The sequence below is a fragment of the Schistocerca serialis genome, chromosome 1 (genome assembly GCF_023864345.2).
Source record: "Schistocerca serialis cubense isolate TAMUIC-IGC-003099 chromosome 1, iqSchSeri2.2, whole genome shotgun sequence".
In the NCBI taxonomy this organism is placed as follows: Eukaryota; Metazoa; Arthropoda; class Insecta; order Orthoptera; family Acrididae; genus Schistocerca; species Schistocerca serialis.
This window is the reverse complement of record NC_064638.1, coordinates 336,488,230-336,495,614: the sequence shown is the minus strand read 5'-3', so window position 1 is coordinate 336,495,614 and position 7,385 is coordinate 336,488,230.

The following is a 7,385-nucleotide window of genomic DNA, read 5'->3' as shown; positions in this document are numbered from 1 at the left end:
ATTATTTCTTTTGTCACTATGATCTTTGACGTACTTGTAGCTCTGATTTTTGGGCGCGTAAGCGGTTATTAGTCAAGTCTTGGTCGTCGTATTGAAAAGAAGCAAATGCAGTCAGTTAATGAAATGTGAACTTTAACAGTGAGGAAGATATTTTCAAGTATGTTTTATATTGTGAAGTGATGTTGCAACAAAAGTAATAAAAAAAAAGTGTAACTTAAATTCGGAGTGCTGATTACTTTTTTACATCACCATAGTCCTAACTTGCAAAAGTTTAATCTTCAAGAATGGTTTATGAAACACATCTATAAAACTTTTGAATATCGCAGAATAGCACCTAGGCCTCTTTGCATTCGAGCCTGGAATCATCACTACCTAGATTTTCGACGATTGAGCCATGAGTTTACAACGAGAGCAGCGTGGGAAACACGAAAAGATGAGTGCCTAGTTTATACATTATTTCAAGAAATGACTGTATTAACTGTGGTCTAATGATACCTGCCACATAATATAACTTTTTTTCCCCAGAAAATGCAATATTTAGCAGCGTGAGCAACACTACAATCATAATTAATTTTTGACCTTTGTTGTGGTAGGGTTGTTAGAAGGTCGAGCAGGAAAGGAGTAAGGTATCACAAGACAGCATTCGCCATCGACCGAACAGATTGCAAATATAATCTTGGGAGACGTTGTTCCTCTCCTGACCGACCTGTTCACGTACATTAGCACCTTTTCGATTGACAGGATGTCAGAGTCAGTGCCTGCTTGCCTGTCCGTCGTGGGTACACCACGCCATAATGTGGGTGTTTTATCTTGGACTGAACCTGATAGATCAGAACCGCTTATAACTGATCTGTAAATGTAATCATTCCATGTATTCCATAGGCAGTTGCAACAGTAAATCTTGAGTGAACTGGAAACCTCTGAAAGGGTTTACTAATTCCTTTCCGGTAGTGTAAATGATTGACACACAATGAGACGAAAGATGATGTTGTGTACATAGTTCCGCGTACTCAGGATGTATACAACTTTCCCACTAGAGCGCGCCCCGCTACGCACAACAGCGCAGGCGCAGCGCTCATCCGTCTCCGCACTAAGAGATGGCGCTGCCACACAGACGGACCAAATCCTGCTTCCGCCGATCTGCGTATTAATATGTAACGCAGCCAATGAGATTGCTGCTAACGTAGAACCTTTTCTCCTCGCAGATCACACTCGTGCAGTGATACATGAACGCGCGAGGTATTATAACAGGTGCACAGACCTCCGATTAGTCAGTCTGCATTTGTCTGCACCAGTCTGTACCAGTCTGCATTTGTCTGCATCAGTCTGTACCAGTCTATAGTCCAGTTTCACTCTGCGCCTAATGAGATTACCATATTCCTGTACATAGCCATGAAGATAAATGTATAAACTCTTTTGCCAAGTATCAGAGATATATGTGAGAATAAGATTAACGTACCAATACCAAAGTAACTTCAGATTGTCAATTGTAAATAGCATCCAGAACCAAGTTAAGTAATTTTTATGCTTCCTATTATTTTAATAAATGTGTGTGAAAATTAATCGAGTTCTGTTTAAAGTTGGTTACCGTCAATCTGCTACTCTAAGCGTGCAAGTGGCATTTCTATCGTCTGACCTAACGGCAGAAGATAAACACGCCACGATAAGACCACGAGACATATTGCTGACACTCGCCTACTTCGTTAGAGCGACAAGTCAAATAATGTGATGGTGTGTGTACTGAGGGTCTTACAGTACGCACACCACAGATGAAAAAGGACGGTGAATCGTTTTATACGTCACGGCTGCTTACCTCCAGCTCATCAGGACTGACAGCGAGGACTTCTTTTTGAAGAGTCTCAGTAATATATGTGCCAGGGAACTGCCTTCCGCATGAGTATCGGGCAGCGCCGTATATCACGCGACACGAGAATCAGAGGGTGCGCACGCAGTCCCCCGCTGCCGCATCGCCCGTCCGGGCCGGAAGGTCACGGTGTTGTTTGTGAAAACCCAATCAAATAACTGTCGGCCGTGGATATTTACTGCGGACCGCGAGCGGCGGCCATCCGGAGGGGCAGGCAGCGCATCGGGTCGAGGACGCCCTGCGAGAGCAGAGACGGGAGGCGGCCCAGGAGGGCAGGGAATAACAAATCCTGCTTAGCCGCAGCGCGCGTGACAGCCACCTATCCCGCGAGCGGGAAAAAGCGGCTCGCATTCCTGCCGCAAAGTGCGCCGCTGTCATTGGCCGCCTGAGTTAGATGGAACGAAAGGGGTTAACGGGCAGGAGCGGCCGAGGGGGAGACGGGGAAGGAACAGGCAGGGGAGGGAGACAAGAGGCCCGGCGCGGTTATCCGCGGATGGGCAGAAAAACATGACGACAAATCGCCACAGGATTGGAGATCATCCATCACGCATGTTTATTGGCACCGCCGCCGCCGGAATCCGGCGTCGAATTCGCCTCCTTCCTCCCGCCCCTCCCTGCTGCCAACAACTGCCGCCAACGGCAGCGCCGGGCGGGACGGGTGCCGAAGGAAATGGTGCTTCCGCAGCGTCAACAGCTCGTAATTGGAATGCCTCTCGCAAACACCACAATCCCTCCGCGCCTACATCCCGCGCTGGAATCCGGCTGGCCCATATTTCCAGAAGATTAGGGAGGCGGCGCTGCTGGCGTGCCATCGCCGCCCTATCCCTGCTTTTTGCTGGAAGGCTGCTGGAGCTCTACCTACCAGCCGATGAAGGGAGCTATGTACCAGTTTGTAAGGCCCCTACGTGTACAAACTACATAGCTACTAAAACCAGTATGGTTTCTCAGTTTTTATGTATTTATTGAATTGTGATGACCGAAAACCATTTAAAATAGTAACACAAGTCAGTCACATACACTACCCTGCGTCAAGAAAGCCACAAGGAACTGAGGGACAACATATTAGTCCTTGATGAAGGGGAAAGAAACCTCGTCGAAGGCCAACTGACAAGCTTCTGGAACAAACGGAAGGCTCCTTACCTGTCTGAAGAAAATGAGCCGGCTTCTGTGGCCACATGGTTCTCTGGCGCTTCGCTTCGGAATCGCGCTGCTGCTACAGTCTAACCAACTGCGACATGGTCGCGTGTACAAATAGTGATCCAATACTGTCAAATGTTTTTTTTAAATTTCAGTCTTTGATCGCAATATGAATTCTTTAGACGATGACCGGTTTCACTCCATAATGACCATCCTCCGATCTTTATTACACCATGTCCTAAAGTGATAAGGCCATAATGGCATCGTCAAAACATATAAATTTAATCAACATAGCATCGTCGTATAGATCTAAAATAACTCGCAGTTGAGTTGCAATAATGACTGTGTGGACGATGCAGCCTATTGTGCACCTTATTTTAGATCTATATGACGATGCTATGTTGATTATAAAGAATTCATATTGTGATCAAAGACTGAAATAAAAAACATTTGCTGCTACAGTCGCAGGTTCGAATCCTGCCAAGGGCATGGATGTGTGTGATGTCCTTAGATTAGTTAGGTTTTAATAGTTCTAAGTCTAAGGGACTGATGACCTCAGATGTTAAGTCCCATAGTGCTTAGTGCCATTTGAACCATTTCTCAAGAAAGTGACTCAGTAGTGCTTACTGCTGTCACGAACTGAGCTATATGTGAAGAAACGATTCTCACCGGTCTACTTTGATTGTGAATTCCGATTATTTAAAGCGAACAGAATCCGTTTTACTTCCAATCTTAACGAAATCAACCACGCCAGAGTTTGTCAACAAACACCAAAAGAACGTAAAACAAGAAAACTTCTGTAAATAAATTCGAAAAGGAAATTGCTGAAATTTTGTGTAGTTATAGCTATAAGAGCCAAATAAATTCGCACTTGGACGTGAGTACGTCCTAATAAGATTTGTTATTGAATGTAAACGCATCTTACGCAGTTGACAGCTGTCAGATTCGAAATTCCCATCTATAGCTTACCTAGCACCAATAGCGGACGAGCCGCTTAATTGTGATTGGTTGGCGCGGAGAATTTAATGGCGGACGCCACAACTTACGCCGACTGGCACATACCACAACAAAATACGTAAATAAGCCTGAAAAGCGCTGACCAAATACATGAAAACACACCTCTCTAAAAGAATACGTAAGGCTTGTGCAATAACGACTACAATAAAATACAAAGAAAGATAGAAATAACATATATAAAGACTACTGTTTATGGCGAAACTAACAATGTCAAAACTTATGGCAAACACAACTTACAAAGACTACATTTATTTAGGGAATACAAATATCGAGAAAAGTACGTTACAAAGCAAAAATTAATTACATTCGGAACTGTTTAAAACGTTTTTAATCTTTAGAGAGGAGAGAGCTTGGCTTTGCAACCTATCTTTTCGCAGACGATGCGTCGTGACAAGGAACGGTGTGTCGTCAGAGATGCCGACGTAATTAAAGCAGCTCCATCGGTTGTCCTCTTTCTTGGAATGTGTTGCCCCGGCGAGTATTCTATTCTTCGTTGCATTTCTTATGTCATAGGCCGGTAAAACGTCATTGTTCATGTAGAAATCCACATTCATTTGCGTACTTTTGCAACGTTCCTTACACATATCTTTCTTCTTCGAACACAACTTTGTACACAACTTCGAAACAGTATAATGTTCAATTATCAATTCAACACGCTGGTCCCGATATTACAGTCCGTATATTTTTAACAATCAAGATCGCGAATTCACAGTTCTATGGAAAACAGTCGCATACGTCGCAATCAATTTGTAAATCTCCACGGCATCAGTTAATGTTTTCACGAGCGCAGCGATTCGCTGAGTAGCAAACGAGATCAGTATTAGTTCGTGGAACTCTCTTACGTGCAAACAGTTCAGTTTTCAGAACGACAGCCACAGTCCATTTGCGTATACATTGTCACTGCTGTCTACAGTGTTCTACCAAACTAGCAGTACCCGCGCAGAGTATCATTTTCTTTCATAGCGTCCGCGTTGGATTTTAGCTTAAAACATGACTGCAAAATAGGAACGCGACCCTGAATTTTCTTGTGATTCTGTTTAGGGACATAATACACACATCAACGAAAGGTTTTGCATCACCCCCGTTGCGAGAGTTCCGGAACGTGTACAGAAAAGTAGAATAGAGATCAACATAAACATCAATTACGCCCTTTTTATTGCTCATGAAAACCACACATTGCATGTTGCACCACCATACAGCGAGACCTTCAGAGGTGGTGGTCCAGATTGCTCTACACATCGGCAAATGTTCAAATGTGTGTGAAATCTTATGGGACTTAACTGCTAAGGTCATCAGTCCCTAAGCTTACACATTCCTTAACCTAAATTATCCTAAGGACAAACATACACACCCATGCCCGAGGGAGGAACTTGTACCTCTAATACCCAGTAGCACTTCTTCTTGTACTGATGCATGCCTGTATTCGTCGTGGCATACAATCCACAAGTTCATCAAGGCACTGTTGGTCCAGATTGTCCCACTCCTCAACGGTGTTTCGCCGTAGACCCCTCAGAGTGGTTGGTGGGTCACGTCGTCCATAAAGAGCCCTTTTCAATCCATCCCAGGCATGCTCGATAGGGTTCATGTCTGCAGAACATGCAGTCCACTGTAGTCGAGCGATGTCGTAATTTTGAAGGAAGTCGTTCACAAGAAGTCGGAAGTGAAGTTGCGCATCATGCAGCATACTGCGCACAGTTTGAGTCGTAAGACGAAGTCCTGTGGCTGCAAGGAAAGCATTATTAAACATGGTGGCGTTGCTGTCAGGGTTCGTCCGAGACATAATGCGTAGGTAGCGGTCATCCACTACAGTAGTAGGCTTTGAGCAGCCTGAGCGAGGCATGTCATCTACAGTTCCTGTCTCTATCTCCTAGATGTCCGAACAACATCGCTTTGGTTCACTCCGAGACGCTTGGACACTTCCCTTGTTAAAAGCCCTTCCTGGCACCAAGTAACAATGCGGACGCGATGGAGCCGCGGTATTGACTGTCTAGGCATAGTTGAAGTACAGACAACACGAGCTGTGTACCTTGTTTCTGGTGGAAGGACCTGGGTCCTTGTGGATGGACTGGAACTGATCAACTATCGGAGCCCCTCCGTTTAACAGGTCTTTCTTGAGGACGTATAGGTTTATGTAGAAGACACTTGTACTAAAATAGACCGTATAGAATGCTCTATTCGGTGCAAGGAGTTTACCCTCCTATAGAGATTACGTCACTATCTGAGCCGAGGAAAGACAGGCAATATTATGTAATAGTTTTATCTGTATAAAAGTTGTCTAATGGTGTATGATTCCAGCGAAAGAATTAATTTGTATAGCATAACGACCTGAAGTAACACTCCACCAGCAGCCGTCATCACAATCTTTACTGGACCTATCGAATTATTTGTGAAGGACATAATAAGGTGAAGGATTGCGCCCTTACTGAACAATGAAAAGAGAAACTAAAAGTGTTTACCGTATTCGATTGCTTTCTTACAGATCGCCACACAGGATATAAGAAACCGAGTCTTTCAATACGTTCCATGGTCATGGGTCACAGAAAATGAAACAAAACTAATAGAAATGAAGATACACAAACGGCAGTACAGATCTCAGCTTAACGGGCCGTCTACATCAACAGCCAAATACTTTAAATTATATGGTAGTATCTAGGGTAACAGATCGAAGCAGCCTAAATGAATTAAAATTTGTGCTGCGGCCGGGTCTTCTTGCTTGTTAGGCATAAATGCTAACCATTACGCTATCACAGCAATTTTGTGAACATCGCTGCACGAACTACCTAAGGTGACTGCCCTCCCCAATACAAGCTTCGATTCATTTTCCCTTATATATTGTTACAATATATAACAAAATACAGCGCAAATTTTAATTCATTTCGTCTGCTTCGAAAATTTTAATTCATTTCGTCTGCTTCGATCATTATCGTAGGTAATAAAAAGAGACTTAAATGTCTCAGGAAAACATTTAATCATAACATTTTAACTGAGGAATTCTTACACTGATTGTTGTTGTTGTTTTGATGGAACTATATACAGCATCTTTGGCAGTGGATTAAACAGAGGACATCAGTGTCGTCATACACCCTAAAATTAAAAAAAAAAAGTGCCGCCAAAAAATTACTCGAATAGGGTGCAAACTGGTAGGTGTGATGTACTTGTACAGACAAACAAACAATTACAATTTCAGAATAATTCGGTGATTTATTCAAGAAAAGAGCTTCACAAACTGAGGAACTCAGCTGCCCTTTGGTACACCTCTGACTCTTACGCAAACAGTTATTCTGCTTGACATTGATTAGTACATATGTTGGATGTCCTCCAGAAGGAAATCGTGCCGAATTCTATCCAATTGGTGAGTTAGATCGTC